The sequence below is a fragment of the Notechis scutatus genome, chromosome Z, assembly GCF_049901735.1.
Source record: "Notechis scutatus isolate UNSWTSFEM ecotype Mainland chromosome Z, rNotScu1.2, whole genome shotgun sequence".
Lineage (NCBI taxonomy): Eukaryota > Metazoa > Chordata > Lepidosauria > Squamata > Elapidae > Notechis > Notechis scutatus.
In genome coordinates this window covers 134,294,615-134,309,573 of record NC_142025.1, presented here as the reverse complement: position 1 = coordinate 134,309,573, position 14,959 = coordinate 134,294,615, and the positions used below count along the sequence as shown (strand labels likewise).

General features: G+C 42.1%; 1 pseudogene across 1 annotated transcript in view; it reads right to left on the bottom strand.

Annotated features, from left to right (window-relative positions):
- Positions 1 to 227: 227 nt before the first annotated feature.
- Positions 228 to 14,959, bottom strand: part of LOC113421794 (myosin-10-like) — a 74,724-nt pseudogene continuing 59,992 nt past the window's right edge. The window contains exons 35-43 of the transcript XR_015745691.1: positions 13,271 to 13,432; positions 12,351 to 12,479; positions 11,934 to 12,022; positions 10,823 to 10,946; positions 10,515 to 10,723; positions 9,357 to 9,465; positions 8,329 to 8,501; positions 6,108 to 6,131; positions 228 to 3,613 (exon numbers count right to left, since the gene is read on the bottom strand). The product of XR_015745691.1 is annotated as a myosin-10-like (transcript). The remainder of the gene's footprint in view (positions 3,614 to 6,107; positions 6,132 to 8,328; positions 8,502 to 9,356; positions 9,466 to 10,514; positions 10,724 to 10,822; positions 10,947 to 11,933; positions 12,023 to 12,350; positions 12,480 to 13,270; positions 13,433 to 14,959) is intronic.

Sequence of the window (14,959 nt, the reverse complement as noted above, 5' to 3'; positions counted from 1 at the left end):
GACTTCAACTCCCAGAATTCCCCATACAGCAGTTCTGGAATTTAAAATTCCAATATTGGATTATGCTCAATGGCTAAACTGAAATAGAGGGAACAACTAAGCAGATTTTTCAACAAAAATCTCCATCATGAAATTCCATCACTATGATCTTTCACAATAAACCAAACATTACAGCAACCTTGCAAATGAAACCAGAAGCCAAATAAAAATACATGCAGAACGCCCAGTTATCTGAGATGAATTTTTAATAGAAGTCATACTTTTTCTTAGAAAGTACTTTTTTTTTCTTTTTTAACAAAACAAAACAAAAAAGAGCAGGGTATTTGCTATGGCCCTTTACATTAGGATAAGAAAATTCCAAACAGATTCAAACAGCAAAGAAAAAAAAAGGGGGGGGACAAAAATATTTTTAAAAAATGCAAACCCACTGGGTTTGAAGTAAAACAACTTTGTTCAGGAAGGGGAGGGGACTTTTGTTAGAAAATAAAATAGAATAATAAGACAGAATTAAAACAAATTAAGACAAGAAACTACCATGCTGAGAGAGAGAGAGAGAGGCAGAGAGAGGCAGGCCCACCTCCAGACCAAATCCTCATTCCAGAGAAGCACAAACCTCTGGATGAGTTACTATGAGTCCAAGCTAAGATTTGCAAACCCTTAGTAGTGAACTCTTAAGTGCAGAATTAGCTAGATTTGTGTTTGTTTTTTTCCTTTGCTACCCATTTGCTGCTACTTTATAAAAGGTGCACATCATAGACTAAGCTCAACCTTTATACCAAGTGAAATCCTTCAAACACATTAAAGTGCTATGTAAGTGCTAGGTATTGTTATTAGGTTCACAACTGGTATTTTATATACTTACCTTGGAGTAAGCCCCTTCTAATGCAGGGATTTCAGCTTCTGAATAAACATGCATAAGATTGGATTGCAAAGTCTCAAACTTGGGGCCTACCAATAACTTGTCAGCTATGGTTTTATCCTAACAAATAAAGGGATGTGCAATGAATGTGGCATGGAATGTGCACCACTATTAAGGAATTAAAATCAGAAGCTGCAGTGGAGCAAAACCAGGGGGTTCTCAATGTGCTTTCCTTCCACATCTTATGACAAGGGCTGCTCCATACAATGGGTACTATTTTCCTAGAGGGAAGCAGCAGTTGCTTCCAAAGATGGATTGCAAGAGACATTAATCATGCATTTTCACACATAATATTTTCCCCACATGCTGGTTATCTATGTATTGGAGACAACTGAAGGTGCAAAACAGCACTAGATCTCCATAGTGAGGCACTTGTTATTCCTAAGAGAATGCAAATATTGATCAGGCTTTACAGTGTTGCAAGCAGGGAGCATATAATTTATTTTTGGCAAATCAGGTACGATCTCGATTCTATAATGCAAGAATATCCTGTTGGATTATAATTATACAATATTTAACTCCAACTGTTTTACTGCGAAGCCTGATGTTTGAATTTGGGGGTGGCGGTGATAGAGAATTTGAACTTTATTTTGGTAAGGAGTTATGTAGGTAGCAAAAATAGCCTCTCAGGTGTGAAAGTAAATGATTGTGACAAGTAGCTTACAAGGGATGGAAGTAGCCGCCTATGCAGATCTGAAGAAAGAAGTGGAGACACAATATGGTTTCTTTTTGTTCTCTCTTTTTGATGGGAAAGCAATTAATGCAAGGACACTTAATCCACGAGAACCCTGGATGTCCACAGAGAAGGGCAAGTGATGTTGTGTGTGTCATTTTGATGTTGCTGTAGGTTTTACCAAATGCTTATGTTCAGAACCCAGATTCAACGTTTGTTGTATATCAGTAGTCCTTGAATTATGATCAAAATTGGGACCAGAATTTCCACTGCTAAACAAAAAGGTTGTTAAAGAGAGTAGCTCTCTTTTTTTTGCCTCGATTGTTAAGCAAATCACTGCAGTTAAGGGAATCATGCGGTCTTTAAGTGAATCTGGCTTCTCTCATTTGACTTTTGTTTGTCAGAAGCCAGCTGGGAAGGTCGCAAATAGCAATAACATCATCCTGGGATGCTGCAAACCTTTGTAAATAGAAGCCAGTGGTGGCCAAGGACCTGAACTTTGATCACATGACTATGGGGAAGCTGCAAAAATTGTAAGTGCGAGGACCGGTTGTTAAGTCACTTTTTTCAATGCCATTGTAACTTCTAACTGTCACTAAACAAATGATTGTAAGTCAAGGACTATCTAAAGTCTACTCACATGCAATTAAACAAGATGAAATAAGTAAATAGGAGCCTTCTCCAAACTGATTCCCACCCACCCCTTCCCCAAAATGCAATGTCATCCCAACAATGGGCAGTCTTCCAACTGAGGAAGGGTAGGCTAGGATATAATTTTGAGGTTATCCTGGTTGTTTTTCCTACAAGGTTTGCAAATCCTAACTTTATTGTCATAGTTCTTTCTTTTATTTTTAAAAATCGCCCATCACCACCATAGCAGTTTCAGCAATATTATGAGTAAGGGATTGAGGAGGTGACAGATCAAAGTGCTCTTTGGCTGCTGGCCATGATATGCAGAGAGGATGGCATCCAAGTCCCCCCTTCAGAACAGAGAAGGCAAGCTGAGATGAACGGTTTTCAGTTCATTTACTCCCGTTAGCCCAGGCCTGGGCAGGTTCTAGCAGCAAATGGAGAGTCAAACTTAATCTCCAGCAAGCCAAGAGTCTGCTGGAAGAAGCAGAGATGATCAAATGTGGAGGAACCTGAGAAGGCTCTGCAGCACGCCCTGTCCCTAGGAGCCTAAAACTAGGATTGAGATGAAGCAAGGAAGTTGGGGGGACCAGGGGAGCAGAAGGCACCCCAAGCATAGCTGCTTCTCAGTGGTGCATGGAGGGAGTGGGGGTGGGGTCTCTGTGGAAAAGCTGAAGGTATCTCAGTACCAGCAACTTTACCAAGGAGCCGCAGGATGGTGGCAGAGGGCCGTTCCTTTTCCATCCTACGTTGTGTCCATGAACCACTTGGCTGCCCTGTTTCTTCTCTTAACCATGGGCTGGGAATCTTTTGCACGTTCAGACTAGAGTTGGAAAAAGAAGAAGAAAATGATCGGGGAATAAAAGGTGCAAGAGAAAACAATGGCTACTTGAGTTGCGGGGGAGGGTTTCATTAAGAATGACAGAGTTGAAAATCCAGAAAGAACACCCCCACCCCCCACCTCCCATTTTCCTTCTCTTCCCTTCCCCCATTTTCCACCCCTCAGGGGTGACTGATATTAAAGTGCAGCTGGATACAAAGAGATTGCTGGGAGATCCAAGATTGCAAGTGGGAAGAAGGGAGGGAGGGAGGGAGGGAGGGCAGAGGAGCGTATTCTTTTCTTTAGAGATGTCAGACGTTGTGCAAGGGTAGGGTCCCTCTCGCATCCCACCCCATCCAACTGGAGTCTGACTCTTCCCATTTATTGAGTCTGGGGTGGCTCTTCGGCAGCAGGTACTGGTGACTGGCCCTGGGAGGGCCCCAGGGGCTGGGAAGGCTGGTGGTTTGTGGATGGGGAGTCGCTCTCGGGGTCCTCAGTCTCCTCATCTGAGACGCCGTCAAGACGGAAGACCTGCCGAACAGTGCGGCTGGTGAAGCTGAGAGGTGTGCGCCTGCGAATGGACAGCAGAGGAGAGAGAGATATTGCCATTACATCACAGCAAACACACATCACCTGAGCTAACAACATCCTGTTTATAAGTTGGATTTGCCCCATGTATAACACAAGGAGGAGTAGGTGAACACACAATATTTGGGGGGCTGTCTATTTTGTTTTGCCAAGTTCGAAGAAGCTAAAAGCATTTGGCCTACAGGGTTTGTCCAAATCTATGCGAATTCTTAATGCAGCTCCAGTTGTTCAGTTTAAAGCCGCAGCCGATCAGGCTGTTAATGCCAAGCAAAGCAGGGCAAACACCAAAGAGATGTGGAATCCTTGGTTGTTTTCTTGCAGACATTTCATTACCAAATTAAGTAATATCATCCGTACTAGTAGGCAGAGGAGTTTGTTCTCATTTTATAAACTAGTGACTTGCTCTGTCAGCGTTGGTGTGAGTGGTTTTGATAATTCCCTTATTGGGCTGTTGTTTACTATTAGCTTGCTTAGCTGTTCCTTGATTCGGGTACCACCAAGACCATTCCCATCAACATTGACAGGGCAAACTATGTTCCTTTTTATTCATATCCATTTAATGTATTCATAATCATGTTTGTACTTATACCTGTTATCTAATACCTGCTTGACAAATAAAATAAATAAAATAAATAAATATAACACGAGAACAAATCCCAAATGCTGATGATGTTACCTAGTTTGGTAATGAAACGTCTGCAAGAAAACAGCCAAGCCCAGAGAGCACCAAGGACCCTACAATACATAAAAATATAAGAGAGGATGTGTTCTGTGTATTTTTAAAACTGGAGGGTGGGAGAGAATAGCAATTTTGCACCTCAATATAAAGCCCTTTTCAGTGAATTACAATATCTCAACTTAGAGACTTAAACCTGCACTTGGTTTATTTGGAAATAAACCAATATAAATAAGGCTTGGGGTTTTGTTTTTTATACTACCGATATGCATTTTAGACTAATGCTAATATGCAAAAAAAAATGCTTTTGAAGTATATGTTAATGGTATGTACACACATTGATATGTAAAAAGCTTCACCAAAATAGTTTTCAAGCAATGCATACAAGTTTAAACGTATTCTTTAAAGTTATTAGCAAGAGAGTTGACAACTCTGTGGTGCCAAGGACATCACCCACAGTCTTACTCTTTCCCATGTTTTAATCCCGAACTCTCAAATTGCCAATGTTTTCTGTTCTTACTCCTTTGTGTGAGGATATGGCTATTGATAGATAGCAGCAAAGCCAAAGGAGAAGCATTGTTCTCTGGGAAAGGAGAAAAATGTCCTTGATTGCAGAATACCTTCTATCCATTAATACCCTTGGCTGGGTCTGAAATCCACAGAAGCTGTTCAAAGGAAAGCAGCACTTACCACAATCACAAGGGTTCTTGCTATTAGGGGGAAACCACAAAGAAGAGCTAGCACAAGCCTACTCAGCGTTTTTGTATCTCACCCCACTTTTGCTGGGATAGCTAGACACAGCTAGAAGCTCACACGGATAGCAAGCTCTCCCTGCCTTCTCCTGCTACAGTTTAAGCATTCTTTGGCCTGAGATTCAAAGTTGCTAGATGCATCAAGCAAGCATTCCAGCTGTTTTCGCTGAGGGCCAAAGCAGATATATTGGGCCTGGCAAAAAACACAGGGGAAAGCAATGGAAGAGCCCACAAATCGAATTGATCTGTACAGCGGGACTGGAGGAGGAAGTGATTAAATCTTAAACCTTGTGCCACTGACCAGTTCTTGTCTCTCAGCTGTTTTAGCACTGGAAAAACAAGGGGGAGTGTAGTAGTTACAGCTTCTCAGAAAAGAACCCTAAAGGCATGGGTTCAAATCACAACTCAGCCATAAAGACTGACCACTCAGCCCTCTTCCTAGATTGTGGTGAACCTAAAGAAGTGTTAGACAAATAAAAGATCTATGCATGCCTTTCCCATTTCCTTAAAGAATGGGCCAGAAAGCAAATAAGCAGAAGGTTGGAAAATATTGGAAGTATCATGTGGAGAGTTGCAGTTTAATAATGTTTGTGAATCTGAATGCATGTGTTGTGTACATGTGCATGTAAACATTATGGACTGCAACTCAGTGGTATAGTACAGAAAGTCCCAAATCAATTCTTCTACAATTAAAAAAGGATCTTTTATCTCCTCAGATTCTACATTCACAGCCTGAGAAAACTGGATTAGACAAATAACTCGTCTTACATGAGACATTCTCTTAAATGAGGGAAAGAATTAAGCACCCCTTCCTCCAGTCATAAATTGTGAGTGTCCCACGGCCACATTTTGTGCTAAAAAATAAGAACAGGAAGCCAGGAAATCATGGGTCTCTGCTATCAAGTCTGTTTTAACTTTAACTGCGAACAGGGAAGCAGAGAGTTTTTGTGTTGCAGGTGCACACCCACGCATATACAATCCCACCTCAAAACTACACAACACACACATGCAGAACATGGGGAGGGTGAGCGGGGAGAGTGAGAACATACTTCCGTTGACGTCGCTCTAACTTGCTGTTGAGTCGAGAAAAGGGTGAAATGGAAGAAAGGAAAAAAAAGGAAAGATGCAAACATGAACACATGATCTGGAAAGAACTCCACTTTGAAAGAAGAGAAGAAGCATCGAAAAGGAAACAAGAGGGGTGTGAGGTCGGTAGTTCAGGTTTTTGGACAGAAGAATCATAAGTAGCCCCAAGGTAGGCATTGTAACATTAAACAGTTGCTAAGTGGACAGCCATAAGGTGAGAACTACCCGTACTTGCTTTACCTCTACAGAATTAGGTTGCCAATACAGAGTGCTGAATTTGACTTAAGAGAGGTCTAAATTCAAATCAAGCACCCTTGAGGATAAATCTGAGTGACTGACCTTAATCTAGTCACTATGGCCCACCTCACAGACTTCTTCTTGGAAAAATAGCAGAATGCCACTGACCCGTATAAAGCTACTGTCACATCAAATGTATATTTCAGGCTCCCTAACAATAAGCATATGACTGTTGTTGTCCCTTCTATAGATAAAAGAGAAAACCTTTTAGATCAACTATGCAACTATGACAACTTTACAATCTATGGACAACATGGTTGGCTCAGAAATTATGGGAGTTGAAGTCCACAGGTCATAAAGTTGCCATAGTTTCCCACCACTGTTTTAGATCTTACATTCTCAGTAGAATTCTCCAAGAAAGCTAAAATTCTATACTGGAAGAATTTATGGGAACTAAGCTCCAACATTTCTGGAGAGAAATAGGTTGAAGAAAGCTATTACGAATGTTCTACACATCCCACATGGTTCATGGAATTCTTCCAGATAGACACACTAAGAAAAATATAATACAGGAAGTCCTCAACTTACAACAGTTCACTTAGTGACCATTCAAAGTTATGATGACACTGAAAAAAAGTGATATGACCATTTTTCACACTTATGACCGTTGCAGCCTCCCCATGGTCATGTGATTTACATTTGGATGGTTGACAACTCAATCACATTTATGACAATTGCAGAGCCCCGGGGTCATGTGATCCCCTTTTGCGACCTTCCAACGAACCATGTCAATGGGGAAACCAGTTTCACTTAACAACTGGGTTACTCAATTATCAACCGCAGCGATTTACTTAACAAATGTTGTGAGAAAATGGGGCAAAACTCACTTAAAAAATTTCTCACTTAGCAACATAAATGTTGGGCTCAATTGTGGTCATAGGTTGAGGACTACCTGTAAAAAATAATTCACTCCTGTTGTAGACACAGAAACAAAAAATACTACACTGAACAGTTCGATTCTCTGGTGGCACTGCTGCTCTCAAAACTGTTCCGCTCTCACTTTTTCTCCTATTAAAAGGCCGCACTGCATCTGGCTGCAGCTTCTTATTTTTAACCAAATGTTCTGAGGCCATGTGGTGAACCCGTGTGGGCAACTTCTAGATGTGAACTTACATCTCCCAGGATTTCCTAGCCATTCTCTCTCTCTCCCTCCCTCCCTCTCTCTCTCTCTGTCCTTCTGGCACTGAATTAATATTCTATAGTCCAGATGTAGGTACCCTCCAGATGGTTTGGATTTGCATAAGGGTGAGGGAACTTGCAATCCAAAACATCTGGCAGAACCAAGTTATCTATCCTTGCTGTAGCATATTTACAAATAGACCAGGGATGGCAGAAATAATGAACACCGCAAAAAAGAGGAAGGACAGGGACAAAAATACACAGTGCCCACAAGCATGTTGGGATAAAAAGACACACGGAGAGAGATTAGCAGGACAATCTTTCCTAGATTGGTTTGGGCTGAAAACGTTATAGAGAAGCATACTGCTTTTTAACCCAATTAAATGTGGTTCCTGTTTAGCGACCACTTATTCAGCGACCAATCAAACTTACAACAGTGCTGAATGAATGGAAGTTACACCAGTTCAAGCACTTAGGTCTGCTGCAGTGTCCCTGCAGTCACATGGTTGCCACTCGGAGCCATCTTTGCTGGTTTCCTACAAGCACACCAATGAGGAAGCAGGCAGGAGGTTGCTAATGGCAACCACATGACATCCTTGCTTAATGATCTGCCATGAGTTGCAGAGTAACGGCAACCAGAAGTGCCAGAACTCCCACTGTTAAGGGCCACGGACACGGGACATGTTAACGATATATTCCAGTCTGATTTGCCATTGTTAAGCGAGAACTATCTGTGCTGCCGAGGCCCGACCACACGACACTACTCACCTGAGGCGATTGCGCAGGCTGGTGACTTCGCGATTCATGGATTCTGCTGATTCGGTGACATCCTCAAGTTCACGCTGCATGCGGCGGCGGCTGGTGTTGGCCCGCGAGACCTCTTCTTCCGCCTCCTCCAGCTGACGCTTCAGCTGTTTCAGACGCAGGTGGCCCTTTTCAACCTGCCCAAAAACAGCCGCAGAAGGGAAGCCTAAATCTCTGCTCCTGAGATGAAGAAACTTACAGCATAATTCCCTGCAAATTCAACACTAAGGGGCCTCACCATTTTTGTACTGAAAGTTTTAAAAATGAAAAAAAAAAAAAGATTCCCCAGAAACATCTGGTAATTGCTTTATATACTTCTTAGGAAGACTTATCTCTACATATACAGTCTTAGCTTTCTTTATGGCATAGCGTGGTTATTTTATTTTTAATGCTTAAAGCAGTGATCCCCAACCTTTTTTATGTCACGGCCCGGTCCGGCATCAGCTGGCGCCGCGACCAGTCCGGCATCAGCTGGGCGCCGCCATCTTTTGATGAAAAATTGCTTCCGGTGACCTCACCGGAAGCACTTTTCATCAAAAAGATGGCGGCGCTATGCCTTCGTGAGCTTTCCAGGTAGAAATGGCTTTCTACCGGAAAAGCTCACCGAAGCACTTTTTCATCAAAAAGATGGCGGCGCCCAGCAACCAGCGGCCCGGTAGGACTTGTTCCGCGGACCGGTACCGGTCCCCGGACCGGTGGTTGGGGACCCCTGGCTTAAAGGATTCAAGATAAAGGCATCGTGGTGGATGGGGGATATATAAGAAAACAGACATTTGCATGGCACTTTTCAAAAATAAGTTTACCCTTTTTACTCTTTCATCCTTTCCAATAGCTGAACCCTGATCCCATTGTCCAGGATGAAAAAATAAGAATAGGTTAGCCCAGAGTTTTTCAAACCTGACCACTTTTAAGATGTAATTCTGGGAGTTGGTGCACACATATTAAAAGTGGTCAAGTTTGAAAAACATTGGGTTAGCCCATCTACAACCTACCTGATCTTTATACTGGTCAGCATTTCTCCTCTCTTCATCAACCTGCAGAAGCACCTCCTTGAGTTTCTTCTCTGCCCTCCTCACAAGTTTTCCTGACAGCATCCTCTCTCTAAGAAAGGAGAAATAAATTGAAGGAAGGAAGGGATGAACCCATCTACCGAATCTTTCCGTCAGCTTTGAGATTCAGCTGCCAAGATGGTTATAAGGAATGCAAAGGGGGGTGGGGGTGGAGGAGTTGGAAAGTTCAAGGTTAAAATTCCAGCTCCAGTTAATTGGTTCTCGAGATTAATGAAGTGTAAGAAATGGGAGGAGAGAAGGTGGATTTTGTGAAACGCAATGAAAATGACTTTCGATTTGGAAATTGCACAGAAGTACCAGAGCTGTTCCTTATAAATCAGTTGGAGATTATACTTGTCTGGAGTGATTGATTACCATGGACAATTCTGGATGCCTAACACATTCAATATCTAGAGCAGAGCCACTGAAATCAAGTGGATTTATGAGAGTCACAAGTAGTTTGCTGTTCCAATGAATTAAATGGGCTTATTTCAGCAATATGAATACAACCAATGAATCCTCCTTGTCCTTCCAGCCACCACTCATGAGTATATTTCTATAGTTCTCCAACTTGGCAACTTTAAGACCTGTGAACTTGATGGTAGCCTGGGGAATTATGGGAGTTGAAGTTCACAGGTCTTAAAGTAGCCAAGGTTGGACTGCACTGCCCTATAATATAGGAGGAGGATCAAATACACACCACATGTGTTATTCTTTATCCTACAATGAAAACATAGAACATGGGTAGGTAACATGTGGTGTCTGGTTTCCTTTCTAAGACCTTTTTGGTCGCTATCATGAGCCAGAAAGTATGATACTGATAGTGTAAGCCTTTTTAAATACTTTTAAAAATTAACACTCCCTCCCACAAAGTAAGGAAGGAAAAGAAAACTGCAGTCCTGGTCATTTACAAGACATGGCCCACCTACTCTGAATCAACAGACCCTGGATTCCACCACCACCCCAACAATACTCAGTGTGACACTTGGCCCTCCAAAGGACCGATGTAGGATCTTATTCTCATGGCTTTCTAATCATTCTGCCAAGCCATCTCCAGAGCCCAGAATTCAATTCCTGGCAATGTTGCTGTCATTGCCTCACCTGGATTCCTGTTCCAGCTGTTCTTCTAGCTGGGCCACCTTGGACTCCAGAGTTGCAATGGCCAACTTGTACTTGGACTTCACAGATGAGTCCATCTCGCCTAACTTGGCCCTCAAGTCTTTGTTCTGGCGCTCCAGCTGTTGCCGGGCGTTTTCACTCTTCTGAGAAAAGCTGCGCTCCCCTGCCAATTCAGTGGTGATAGTTTCCACCTGCACAGAGGACAGAATGAGAGAGAAGTCAGGAGGAGGTTTCAGCATTGGCTGAACTTAACAGTTCAGATTCCACCCACTTAGAAGCAGCCACCTTACCTGCATGCTGAGCTTACGGTAGCGGTCATTCATGAGTTCCATGTTGCTTTGCTCCTCGTCCAGTTCCTCTTCCAGCTGTGCAATTCTTGCCTCCAAGTGGCGTTTTTCATCTAGAAGAGCGGACCTGAAATGGAGATTAAAATAATAGTGGTGAATTAGGGCTTTGTGCCTGGCAGGAAACCAAGAGCGGATCCTCAAGAAGAGCATTGAGGCTGCTTCTACATTTTACACTGTTAGTTTTTAGCTCCACTGAGTCATTGCTTGTCTGCAATCCAATGGACACAACCTTAAAAGAGACGTTGCTATACCATGGTTCTGTGTCAGACAAAATGGCCATCTAATGACTAAAACCCTCCTGGCATATTCATTTCAATGACCGCATTTAGCAAAGATCTCTTTTATTTGGCTTTATCCTCCAGTTGCCTCCTGTGCGGTATGGCAGCATTTCAACAAGCCCCTAATTGTGGTTCTACCGGCATATTTTCTTTGCTGAACATTTGGCTAGCCTAGCCAATACAGACCGAGCCTGTTACTGACAACTGCATGTTGCCATTTTTAATAGCGGCCACAAAAAATGGATGAGAACACAACAGGGTGAAAGACTTGTCACTAGTCATCTATGAATTCTCTCTAAAAATAAGTAACACATTATGGCAGTCGTAGAATTAATCATTGTAGATTGTTCTCACATAAGGACTGTTCAAATTAATGACTGTTTAAATTAACAATGACCTTGGAAAGGATGCTTTATGCTCTGCAATCATGTGATCACCACTGCAATCTTCTCTGCCAGGTTTCCCAAAAAGTCAATGGGGAAGGGTGAAAGGAAGGTTGAAAACTACAGTAAAAAGGATTTTAACATGTTCCTTGCCTGCATGCTAAATAAAGCACACTAAAATCCTTGTCTGCCTGCTTCTTTGTACCTGCTGCTTAACCACTGCTTTGCTCAACGACCCCAATTCCAGCCTCAATTGTAGTCACAAGTTAAGTACTACTTGTAGAATAGAGGCTGTTAATCAATCCAGGGTCAGATTAATTATGAGCAACCCATTCCACACAAAAGGGTGAAAATGGAGCTCAGAAGGTGGGGTTAAGGTTCCCTTGCACTCACTTGCCACTGTTTCCATTGGCCAGCTCATCTGCCAGGTCATCACGCTCCTGTTGTGCCTGCCTCTTAGCTCGCTCTGACGCTGCCAGTTCCTACAAGTAATGGAAAACACGTAGCAACATATGGAGTGACCTGGATGGAAATGAGACATAGCTTCTTGGAAGAATTCTGGATCAATCAGGATACCTCTCACTGCCTCCTGATTCAGAACCTTCTGCCAACAAAGCAGAGATTCCCGTCTTAACACTTATCAGCAGCTAAGAGGTCCTATTTTGTTAAGTAATGTATTTTAGAGGCTCAGACTGAATTAGTATATATGTTGTGCATATCTACTCTGGGACTCTCTGGGAGTTAAAGTTGACACCTCTCCTGGACTCGTATTCCTGTTCAACCTCACACGCTGCAGAGCTTCCTGCTCACCTCCTGAAGCTGCAGCAGCTCTGCCTCCAGATTTTTCAGCTTTTTTTCACTCTCGCGAGACTGAATAAAAATCTCCTCACGAGCTGCCCGGGCTTCCTCGACCTCTCGCCAGAGTTCCTTCATCTGGGCCTGTAATGAAAGAGAAAAATGAAAGCAGCACAAGGTTATCAGTTTTTTTGGGGGCTGCATCTTATGGCAAAGGCTAGGTACAACATTGATGGATAACCTGTTGAATCTAAGCTTATGTATGTATGTATGTACGTATGTATGTATGTATGTACGTACGTATAGTAGTACAGATAGCACAGTTAACAGCAGTAATGAAAAAGTAATTCAATGACCAATCCTCTCATTTACAACCTTCACTGGTCTAAAAAGCAAAGCTGAATTAAGATCATAAGCACAGTCACAGTTTCATTTAGCAAATGCTTTGCTTGGTGACCAGTAACAAATCTGAATTACGGTCGCTAAATGAGGACTACCTGTATGTTCTTCTCTGTCAGGCTCCCAAAACCAAGAAAGACATGCAGGGTGATTTCTAAGCGGTTTCTTTTATAGTTCCTCACTTGTAGACTGAAACCTCGCCGGAGCAAAGCAACTCCTTGCATCATTACTGAGAACTTCGAGGGAGGAGCTGTCTTAACTTTTAATTCCAATCAAACTATCTAAATTTCGCTGCCTCTTGGTCCTCTGGAATGAGGCCCCTCTCTCTTGGGAATCCAGATTACATTCCACCACATTCCCCTCTTTACTTATTTAAAGGTCCCCTATGCCAACATTTACTTGGAAGCTCTTTGGAACAGAAACACAACATACAATGAAAGTTAAAACTGAATATGCAATAGCCCCCTTTTTTTAAAAAAAAACAAAACACCTTAGGATCTCTCTCCCTGGTTGCCTGCATTGACAATGAAAGATACCTGCAACTTGCGTAGCTGTTTCAAAGCTTCGTCCCTTCCTTTGGTGGTGGCATCCAATTGTGTCTGGACTTCCTGAAGATCCATCTCCAACTTCTTCCGGGCAGCAAGCGCTTGGGCCCTTTGCTTCCTCTCAGCATCCAGTTCCGCCTCCAACTCTCGCACCTGCAAGGGAGAAAGAATCAGCAGAAAGCTGCCACTTTGATCTGCACCGAAGGTTATGTCGTGCTCTGAAACTTCACTATCCTTCTGCATCTTAGAAGTGGAATAAAAGATGCGGAGGTCTTCTCGGAAGGAACAAGGCACGCTTCGATAGAGCAGCAAGATCCCTTTAGGGCTGCAGTGAAAGCGATCCTAAAAGGGGCATTATAAACTAAGAATGCTGCTTTCTGTCTTTTGCAGAAGGGTTTATATCTCTCAGAAATTGTCCAATCAAGGAGGTGAATGGGTGGCAGGACAAAACCGTGGCTATCCAAAGTGCAAAACAGAAACTGAAGGATAAGATTTCTACAAACAGAATAGAAACACGCACCAAAAAAGGAAGGAATAGCACTGTAGGTTAAAAATATCCATTCCTGCTGAGAATTCCAAATTAATGAATTGGAGAATCTTGTTGAAAAAATTTTGTATTAAGATACATGGAATGAAAATAATAGTAAAGCTGACCAGTGTTTCCAACCCTGACTAATTGAAGGTGAGTGAACTTTAACTCCCAAAATTCTCAGAATGTCAATGCTGTCTGTGGAACTTTGGGAGTTGAAATCTATAGACTTGGAAATTAACAAAATTGGGAAACCCAGCTGGGGCACCATTGCTTGCTCAACTAAGGAAAAGACATGGGTTGTATCTTCCCAAAACCCTTCAGAATTGATGTGGGCTAGAAATACTGTCAAATGAACTTAACTGAATTCACAGATGATTTAAAGAGCAACAAAGGGCTCTTTAAGGTTAATAATCTCTTCATCTATTGACATACAAACTTTGTAAAACACCAGAAATTCCTTTATCTTGCTGGCAACTTTCTTCTTCACAAAGTAAAGAAAGGTACAAGAAGACCAACCAGCCTACATTGATATTAATCAATAGGGAATATTTAGTAAAGGATGTTATATGAGTAAGAACTTGGGAAGTAATCGTGTTTTGATTTTAAGGGATCTAGAAATGAGTGTGGTGAAGTATTAATCCATTTAAAAAAACAGGGATTAATAAGCCTAGAACAATTATAAATAGGATCAAGTAGAAAGGAGAAGCTTTAGAGAAAAGGATAAGTGAGAGATCCTAAAAAGGAAGATCTTATCTAAATAAAAGTAGGAAGATAAAAATGGAGAACCACAGAAGATGCCAAGGCTTCTACATAAAAAGTTTAGTGATGATCTAAAAACAAAAAAGGATACAAAGAATAAGAAAAGGGAGAGGAGAGGAGAGGAGAGGAGAGGAGAGGAGAGGAGAGAAGAGAAGAGAAGAGAAGAGAAGAGAAGAGAAGAGAAGAGAAGAGAAGAGAAGAGAAGAGAAGAGAAGAGGAGCTTGGAACTATAGACCTGTCATGAAACAGAGTTCAGGATGAGCTAAAGTTAGCAAAGGATGTCAAGAATAAGAAAAAGTGTTCTCTAAATAAGTTCAATAAAAGGAAAAGAAAAAAAAACCCAGCAGATTAGCTGCTCAATGAAGATGTCAAAATGCTTACAAGTAGTA